Genomic DNA, 10,235 nt, shown 5'->3' with positions numbered 1-10,235 from the left:
AAAAAAAAAACCAAAAAAACAGAGAGAGAGAGAGAGAAGACTTCCTCAATACAGTGCTACAGTGCTTGAGTCTTAACTACAGTGGCAGGGTAGAAGAAAGAAACAGGAGGGAAGGCCTTAGATAGTAGCACAAGAGCTCCATCCATTCCTGTTTGCAGTGGACATGATACCACGCTACACATACCCTGAATCCTTCCAGAATACTCTGACATGAGGTAAATCTGCAAGGAAACAGCATACACATCAGCACATGCGCATGCCGAGAAAGGCGGCAGAGAGATAATCCCACTCAGAACTACTGTTGCTCTGATGCAGCTTGGGTTCTCAGAGCTGACACGGCAGCTCACAAACATTCACAATTCTAGTTCTAGGGGAACTGATGCCTCCTTTGGCCTCTGTGGATACTGCATGTATGTGGTGCACTTATGTATACGTGCAGACAAGACACCTATACATAAAATAAAGCCAGGTTTCTTCCTTGATTCCCTGACCTCCCTGATAGTGGACTGTGACCTGGGAGTCGTTTATTGATAAGCCCTGTTCTTCTCAAGTTCCTTTAGGTTGTGGTATATTGCAGCGATAGATACCTTCACTGAGACAACATGTAACATGTGGGCAGTCTCTAGAATATACAAAAACTTACAAAATTAAACCCCGAACAATCCTACTTCAAAGCACAAATGAGCAGCTCTCAATTGATGAAGTACTAATAAACATGTGAGTATGTGACTGTGTTCAGGGTCTCTACCCATCAAGGGGAATTTGAGCCAAAGCTATACCAGACTCCATCCCAACCTTCTCACTGCCGAGGATGCTGTGGAGAGGGGCACTTACTACCGCTGGCTGGGATACAAACTACTGCCACCGCTGTGGAGATCAGCATGGAGGTCCTAAGGAAACTATAGACAGAACCTCATAGGATCCAACCAGCTTGCTTCTGAACATTCTGGAAGGAACCTACGTCAGCACACTGCAAACGCTTGTGCACCGTGTTTACTGCAGCACTACTCACAACAGTCTAGTTATAACCCAGTGTCGGTGTCTGCACAGATGCAGAAAGGAAGATTATGCAGTGTGTTCACAGTGGTGCTTCACCCACCCATAAAGGATAAAGTCAGGATATTTTAAGAGATCATTATATTAAGCAAAACAGCTAGATTCAGAGCGACTACATTTCTCTCATTTGTAAAATCCACATTAAGCAGTAAAAGGCTCCAGCAAAAGAGGCTTGTCTGTGTTTGGAGGATGCCAGGACGGAGGTGGGTGGCCAGGGGACTTCTCAGAGGCTGTGTGCAGACTGGTCTTCACATGGCACCCAGTGTCCTCTTACCCCACAGCTCACGTCTCCACTCTGGCTGTACTGTTGGCACTGTCTCAAGTGCTGTAGCTTCTGAAAGCCTGAAGGTATCTCAACTCTCTCACTAGTAACTGGTCAAGGAGCCTGGTCAAGGGTCCAGGGGTTGCTCCACTGTGCTTGGTCTTTGGAGGACATGGCCTTTGTGAGAAGTCATTGGTACCTCAGCACTGTGACAGAGTACTTGACAGAGAAAAAGTCCATGGGGGAAAGAAAGGTCTGCTTTGGCTCACAGTTTCAGGAAATACTTCATGGTGGGAAGACATGGCACCTGAATGTTTCATCATGGCAAGTAGGAGACAGGAGAGCACTGGAGCAGGTCGGTTACAACCGTCAAGGGCACACCCACCTCGGCCTGTGTTCACCTGCTAGGCTCTAAGTCTAGAAGTATTTAGAAGGTCCCCAGAAGTGGGGGGCAGCTATTCAAGCACATGGGACTCTGGACATTTTATACTTAAACTATAACAGACAGTGAGGACAATGTGTGCTAAACAGCCCTGTAATCTCACAGGCACAGAGCAAGACTTCAGGGCAACAAGGTTACTACCCATAACTGCTGCAGGGCTGGCAGATCTTCTGTGTATTGCCTGGCTCTGGGCCTTCACAGAACATGGAATAAGCAAATGTCTGTGGCACAATCAGAAGGAGAAGCATGGCGTGAGGAAGCCCTGCAGGATCTTGGGCCTGCGGTTTGTATAGCCGAACGAACGCACACTGTTCTGGAAACCCCAGCGAGATCATGGGCCTGTGGTTAGGGCAGCTGAGGCACACTGTTCTGGAAAGAAGATGGGGTCACAACCTAAGCTTGATTCCCACTTCATCAGAGACCACGCCTAGGGCACACTCCAGAGCAAACAGTAAGCTGAACCCTTACGCACAAGACCCGAGGACCCCTTACCTTGAAGGTTGGCTGTGTGAAGTCAAGTGTCTGCCCAGAGTGCCGGGTCCTCGTGGCTTACACCACAAGCAGCGGCATAATCACAAGGGTGCTTCTGGCTATGGTGCTGGGGACTGTAATGTTCAACCTGAAGGGAGTTAGAGGGAAGTCCTCAATACGAGGAACTCAGAAAACATGATAGACATGAGTAGACCAAGATCAGACACTGAGTACCAAGGCGCAGGACCACAAAGAGCTGACATTTCAAAGTAGCTATTTTAGTCGGGACTAGTTATCTTACCTGGTGACAGGTATGTGCTGGGAAGGCCATGACTGTCACTAGCCCGGGGCTCTTCTTCTTCTTCTCCTCTGCTGTGGTGTTCATCTGAAATGTGAGAAGAGCCAAGTCTTTCTCCACTCCTGCAAGACAGAAGCTGTGGGTGCTGCCCTGCTTGCTGAGGAAGCAAACTCGAAGCCGTAGACCACAGCCCCTTCTTCATCTGTGTGCTCACCAACAGCTTCATGCCGGTGCCAGTAGAGTACCCAGTATTCCTTTTTATAGCTACAGGTTGGTCTGGTACTATCCAGCGAACCACTCTCCCCTCAGTGTTGGGTGTTAGTGATCTTATTCACTTTTATGATTTGTTTTAATCACGTTTATGTATGTCTGTGTGCTTGACTACGGTGCCTTGAAGAGGCCAGATGTATCAGATTCCCTGGAGCTGGACTTACAGGCTGTTGTGAACCACAGACATGGGTGCTGGCCTCTAGGAGCAGTAGACATTCTCAAGCAATGAATCACCTCTCCATCCCCCTGGTTCTCTTCACATTAAAGCCCTGTGTTTGCAGGCATCAACTTTTGGGGTTGCCCAGAGGCACAAGATGATAGGCTTCCCCAAACCCCAGCTCAGGGTTTCACCATGGCCAGTGCTGTGTGCGCAGACTCAACAACAAAGTAGTTACCATCGCTCCAGTCATTTCCTCAGGAATAGAGACTATTGTTAGGATCAGTGTGGTCACCACAGACAAGAGACAGACAAGAGACAGCATTTCATCTGTTTCATCTGAAACCTGGGCTTATTTTTTTCCTCTTCTTCCTCCTCCTCTTTTCTGAGACAGTCTAGAACTCACTTATGTAGCTCAGGCCGGCCTTGGACCCCTGATCCAGCTTCACTTGTTTATCTTGTAGGTAGGCTCTGGTCTATAAGTTACTCCTGATGATCTGCCACCCAGAAATGTCCCAACAGAACTGGGACTCTATTGGCCTGGCTCTGTGGGCTCGATCCTGGCTCTGAGAGAAGGCTACAAGAACAGCAGGCAGGACAAAGCAGATGGGTGCAGAGGTACCCAGAGCCAGCTTCCTAGGTTCCTCCTGCCCTCCCTGTGTTTTGGCCCTCAGCCCTCAGGAAAACCCTTGATGACTCTAACTCTCAGGGCTTGTCTCCAGGCAGCAGCACTGCACAGCTTTAGTTAAGGTCAGCAGAGACTTAGAGAAGAACTGTAGACCCCAGACTTCAATCCATGCAGTCACTTCTCCCCTCCCGCCCCCATCCAACCCTACATCTGCTCCACAGAGGCTCAGGCAGTGATGACCCTGTCAGAGCAGCAGCTCTAAACAGCTTAATGACCTGTATCTGGGTTGGTCACACTGACCTGATGCAAGAAAGCCTCCTGAGGTAGAAAACGCCCCCCTTCTCTAAAACCTGGCATGAGGAAATGCTTTAGGATAGAGAGAACATGAGAGCAGAAACCCACACAGATCTAAAGTTGTGTGACCCCTTGAGATGAAACTAACAGCAGGACGCACAGCAAGGACTGTCCTGCGCCTTTGACTCAGAATGTCAGCATGGCCCACTCACTTTCTTGGCATGTATAAAAAAATGTCTAGGGCTGGAGAGATGGCTCAGCGCTTAAGAGCTCTGACTGCATTTCCAGAGGTCCTGAGTTCAATTCCCAGCAACCACATGGTGGCTCACAACCAACTGTAATGGGGTCTGATGCCCTCTTCTGGTGAGTCTGAAGAGATCAATGGTGGTGTACTCATATGCATAAAATAAATAAATCTTTAAAAACAAACAAACAAACAAAACCTTCTAGGGGCCAAGTTAGGTCAGGGGAACGCAGCTTGCCTGCAGTCTTCAGATGGCCAGCTTGGGAGAGGCTTAAGTGAAGTTTGTCCTTCCCTGCCATGTGGACATCTCTACTTACTCTAGGCACACTAACAAAGTCACACTGAAATTAAAAACCAAAACCTCTCAGGCATGCAAAAAGCAGGGAATATGGCACCTTATGAGAGAGGGCAATATGGGGGAGGGGATTATAGGGAAAGCATTATGGGAGAGGGCATTATAGGGGAGGGTGGAAGTAGAAACTGACCAGAAAGAACACAGAGGACAGAACTAGACACGGATTCAACCACCAGTCACGACTGCATTCTATATGTTAAGAACAGGTGCTTGGGAAGGACGACTTAAGATCCACTCCTTATGTTGACACCCACAGTATTTAAGACAGAAAATGCACTCAGTGGGCTAGTAGCAGATTGTTTAAGAGGGAGAATACAGAACTTAAAACTTAGCATTATGGGCTGACAAGAAAGCACTCGCAGTCAAGACTGACAGCCTGAGTTCAGTGCTCAGGACCCTCACAGTGGCAAGAGAGAACCGACTCCCACCAACTTGTCCTCTGAAACTCCACGCACGCACTGTGGTATAGATGACCACCCCCAAATAAGTGTACTGCTCTTTTGAAAATGTAGCAATAGAAGTCATTCAAACTGAAGCAGAGAAACTAAACTATGGACAGGTATTGATTAGTAAGATAACAAGCTCCTGACACCTTAACTGTGCCACTGGGGTGATGGAAGGAGAAAGATGGTCATCTGCATAAACAGTCTGTGTACTTTGAGATGAAACCTCCAGGAAGCAGATGCTCTGTGAGACAGAAAGGTGCACTAGGCATGGTTCAGAACCACTGACAGCAGCTGGGGAAAGAGCATGTCATATCCTGAGGAAGGCTAAGAGCAACGGGAGACTGCAGCGTGACCACGAACACAGTGGCAGGCAAGCGTTTATATGGAGAGCACACAAAGGAAAGGGCAAGGCAGCAATCTGAACTTCCAAACTCACCACAAGTCTTTCACAAAACGGTGAGACAGTTCCAGGTATTCAGGAGCTGAAAGGAGCTAGCACCCAGGATACCCGAGTGCGGAGAGACGGTAAGAATGACATCAGGTAGGGACCAGGGATCACTGCCAAGGAGGGGACACTGCAAACTGTGCACAGATGAGTGCAAAGCAGCTATGTGTACTGCTAAGACTTTTATTAATGACATCACTGGCTATCAGGAGTGCAAATCAAACCTTCTGACAGATACGACTCTACATCTGTTTAGATGGACAGAAAGTTAGAAGACAGGCCTGTGTGCTGATAAGGATGGAGAGAAACTAGAAGTCACATGTACTGCAGGTGGGAACATAAAATGGAGCAGCCACTTGGGAAAGCAGTCTAAGAGCTGCTCAAAAACTAAACCTGGGGATGGCAGTTCTGTTAGACATTTGCTACAGAGAAATGGGAAGCTAGAATCACACAAAACCTTCAATAGCAGCACTATTCACAACAAGCAAGCAAACAAACCATAGCAGACAAAAATCCACAAACTAAAGAATGGATATATAAAAAGCACCCTGTTCACACAATGATATTATTTGGTAAGAAAATGAAATGAATTACATGTTACAAACCTATGAAGGCTATTAGCATTATGGTAAGAAAAGATAGTCAGTCCCAAAGGTCCCAACTGCAGCGTGTCTGTCCACAATAGATAAATCTAGAGATACCAAGTTGGATGGAGGCCATCTAGCACCTGGTGAGGTGGGAAAGTGGGATGACCATTACAGGAGTTGAGGCTTCATTTGGGATGGTGAAGACTGTCTAAGAATGTAATGCTTGTGATCTGTGAGTCCATAGAAGACATTAAATGGGCAGCTCTAAGCTGCACATAGTGTTGCACACCTGTATTCTGGGACTGGAATTGCTAACGGGAGTCCAAGGCCAGCCTGGGCATATGTCACGATTATATCTCAAAACATATATTGTATGTAAAATAGTTAATTGCATAGTGTTTAATTATACTACAAAAAGCTGTCATAATGCAATTCACTAAAGCAAAAGTAACTAGAACATATTATTTGTTGCATAGATATGAGTAAAATATATGAGAAAAGTAACATAAAAGGGGGAGAAGGAGGGGAGCACCTCCCTGTGAGGGTGCTGTGCTGAGAGGGAGGACGCACACTGTGTAGGGAGTCTATACTATAAGCAGCTATGACTTTCTTTTTAGAAAAGGCGTGTTTGCTTGTTTATTTATTTATTTATTTATTTATTTAATATATGTGAATACACTATGGCTCTCTTCAGACAGACCAGAAGAGGCAACGGATCTTATTACAGATGGTTGTGAGCCACTAAGTGATTGCTGGGAATTGAACTCAGGACCTCTGGAAGAGCAGTAAGTGCTCTTAACTGCTGAGCCATCTCTCCAGCCCTGTGATATTTCTTTAAAGTAAAGTTATGTATTATTATCACAATTCCCATATACACTTAAAATTCGCATGTTCACTTAAAAACAGCTAACAAATACAAGGAGTTAGAAAAAAAGCACAAAAAAGATGAAAAAAAGGTTATAATAATGAACAGGAAATAAAGATAATAAACTATAAAGATGAGGGATTTATACCCAATTATGGCAACAATTAAAGGAAGTTTGAAGGTTTAAAAATTTTCAGTGTGCTGTGCATTGGTGGTGCATGCCTTTAATTCCAGCACTTGGGAGGCAGAGGGAGGCGCATTTCTGAGTTCAAGGCCAGCCTGATCTACAGAGTGAGTTCTAGGATAGCCAGGGCTACACAGAGAAACACTGTCTTCAAACAAACAACAAACAAACAAAACAAAACAAAAAAAGATAGTATATTTGCATAAAATAGAGACATGTGGAGACAAACAGATTTTGAAAATTGATCTGCTCATTCCTTTATGGTTAAGGATTTTAAGCATTTTTTAAAATGCACATTGGCTATTTGTAAGTCTTTGAGAACTGTCCAATCTGTTCTTTTGGGTTCTTGTATTTCTAGATATTAATCTCTTGCCAGATGAAATATGTCAAAGGCTGTTGTCATCCTTTAGTCTGCTTCTTCAATCTCATGATTGTCTCCTCTGCTATGCACAACTGTTTTGTTTTTAATTTCCTATATCCCATGTATCAATTCTACTATCTCCTGAGCTGTTCGAAACCTATTCAGAAACATTGCTTGTGCCTACATTGGGTATTGTTTTCAAATTTTCAGGACGTACAGTTTTTCAATCACTTCTGTACACTTGACAAGGATCTGGTTTCTCTCTTCTATGATAAAATGCCCAGTTTGTCCGGTTTTCACAGACCCATTTGTTGAAAAGACATATTGAATAGGGCAGTGGTGGTGCATGCCATTAATCTTAGCACTCAAGAGAGAGGCAGGGAGATCTCTGTGAGTTCAAGGCCAGCCTGGTCTATAGAGTGAGTTCCAGGATAGCAAGGGCTGCACAGAAAAAAGAAAAATCAAATCAAACCAATAACAACAAAACCCTCCAGATTAGTCTTTTGATCACAAGACTCTGTGGGCTTTTTCTTTTCCCCTGGGTCCTTTATTCTAGTTCATTGATCAGTGCAGGGGTTTGAATTACAATGGTCCCCGCAGGCTCACAAGTTTGAATGCTTGGTCTCTAGTTCCTGGAACTGCTTTCTTTGATAAGTTGCCTTGGTCATGGTGTCTCTTTACAGCAATATAAAGTAACTAAGACAGTCTATGTGTCTGTACCATCCTGGTTTTGTGATACTAATTTCACAATATAATTTGAACTCAGAATGGGAGGGAATACTTCCAGAAATCTTTTTTACTTAGGACTGTTTTGGATATTCAGGTTTTTTTTTTTTGTTCCATGTAAATTTTAGGGTATTTTTCTATGTTGTTGAAGAATGTTATTAGACTTTTGATGGGTATTGATTTGAATCTATAGATTACTTTTGATAATACAGCCATTTACTAATATATATTTTGCTGATTCACGAACATGGGATATCTTTCCATCTTCAAGTATCTTAATTCTTGACTCAGTGTTTTGAAATTTTCCTTGTAAAAATCTTTTCCCTCCTTAATCAGGTTTAATTCTGAAGTATTTTATTTTACTAAGGCTACTTACTGTGAGTGGAATTACTTCCCCAAGTTAAATAGGGTGTCTGTTACCCATATACAGAAAAATAAAACCATGAATATTTGAACGATTCTGTATCCCGATTTGTCTGTTTTTTCTGGTGGAGCCTGTGTTTTGCTTGCATGTGTGTATGTGCAGCAAGTGCTTGCTGGTATCTGCAGAGGGAGACTGACCCCCTAGGACTGGGATTACATACAACTGTAATCTGCTATGTATGTGAGTGCTGAAAGTTCAACCTGGGAGCTCTGCAAGAGCAACACATGCTTCTAACCATGGTGCCAACTGTCCAACAAGAGTCCTATAACGTATAGGTTCACACTGTACAAATACAGATACTTTTTCCTTTAAAGGGTATTTGTATACCCTTTATGTCTTTTTCTTGCCTTATTGCTCTGGCTCAGCATTCAAGCACTATATTAAATAAAGATGAATATCCATTTTTTTGATGCAAAAGCAAGAGTTTAATCAGTCCCTCAAGGCAGGTGACTAGAAGGCGACCCTGAATGGCTATTACTAGCAGTTTTTATACTTTTTCGGGGCACAGGTTACATCAGCAAGATTACAGTTCAAAGTACACAGTTGTATACAGCCCACTGTGGCATATACAACAGCCAGGTTATGGATCAGCCTGTGTGGTGGGTAGTCATCACTGTCAACCTGACTGAATTTAGAATCATCATGGAAACACACCTCTTGGTGCACAAAGGGGGTGTTTCCAGAAAGGTATAGCTAGAGAGGGGAGATCCACTCTGGATTGGGTAGCATCCCACTAGGGTCCAGTCTTGATTTTGAGTTTTCAGTTTTCTCCACTCCATATATATAATGCTAGCTATAGGTCTGTCATATCCAGCCTTTACTAGGATGAAGTGTGAGTCTTCTATTCATAAGTTCTCTGGGGAGAGATATTGTGATGGGATGTTGAATTTTGTTAAATTATTCTGTATTTCCTCTCAGTATTCATTGGCATGATCACGTGATTTTCCCTAGGTTCTGTTTATTTGCTGTTTGCCACTTACTGATTTGCATGTGCTGAGCCATACTTGCAGCAGGGAATGAAATAAACAGGATCCTGATGTACAATCTAGTTAATGTGCTATTGAATGGAGTTTGTAAATACTTTATATTGAGAATTGTTGCTTCAGTGTTCACCAGGAAAATTGCTCTAGTTCTTCTTCTTATTTCTGATCTCGTTTGATGTCCACTTGGCAAAGCCTGATAGAATGAGGGTGTTACTGTTCTCTTTTTCTTTCCCAAGCCAGAATGGGTCTCACCAAAAAACTAGTCCAGGGAGATGGCTCAGCAGGTACCTGCAACCAAGTCTGATGACCTGAGTTTGACTCTCTGAGGACCTACACAGTAGAAGGAGAGTATAGACTCTCCCACAAGTTGTCTTCTGACCTTGACATATACATCAAGGCATGTATATGCACACACATGCTAAATAAGTATACAAAGACAACTAAAACAAGCGACACATATTGGAAGGATGTGTGGAAAAATGAACCTTTGTACACTGTTGGTAGGGATGCAGATAAGTTCACCACTATGTACATCAGTATGGAGCAAGCCTAGGAAGACTAAGAATAGAATTTCCATATGATCATACTATACCACTCACAAGAATAAAAGTCAGCACACACCAGATACATCTGTACACCCATGCCCACTGTGGCATATACAACAGCCAGGTTATGGATCAGCCTGTGTGGTGGGTAGTCATCACTGTCAACCTGACTGAATTTAGAATCATCATGGA

The sequence above is a fragment of the Mus caroli genome, chromosome 16 (assembly GCF_900094665.2).
Source record: "Mus caroli chromosome 16, CAROLI_EIJ_v1.1, whole genome shotgun sequence".
In the NCBI taxonomy this organism is placed as follows: Eukaryota; Metazoa; Chordata; class Mammalia; order Rodentia; family Muridae; genus Mus; species Mus caroli.
Note: the sequence above shows the minus strand (reverse complement) of the source record.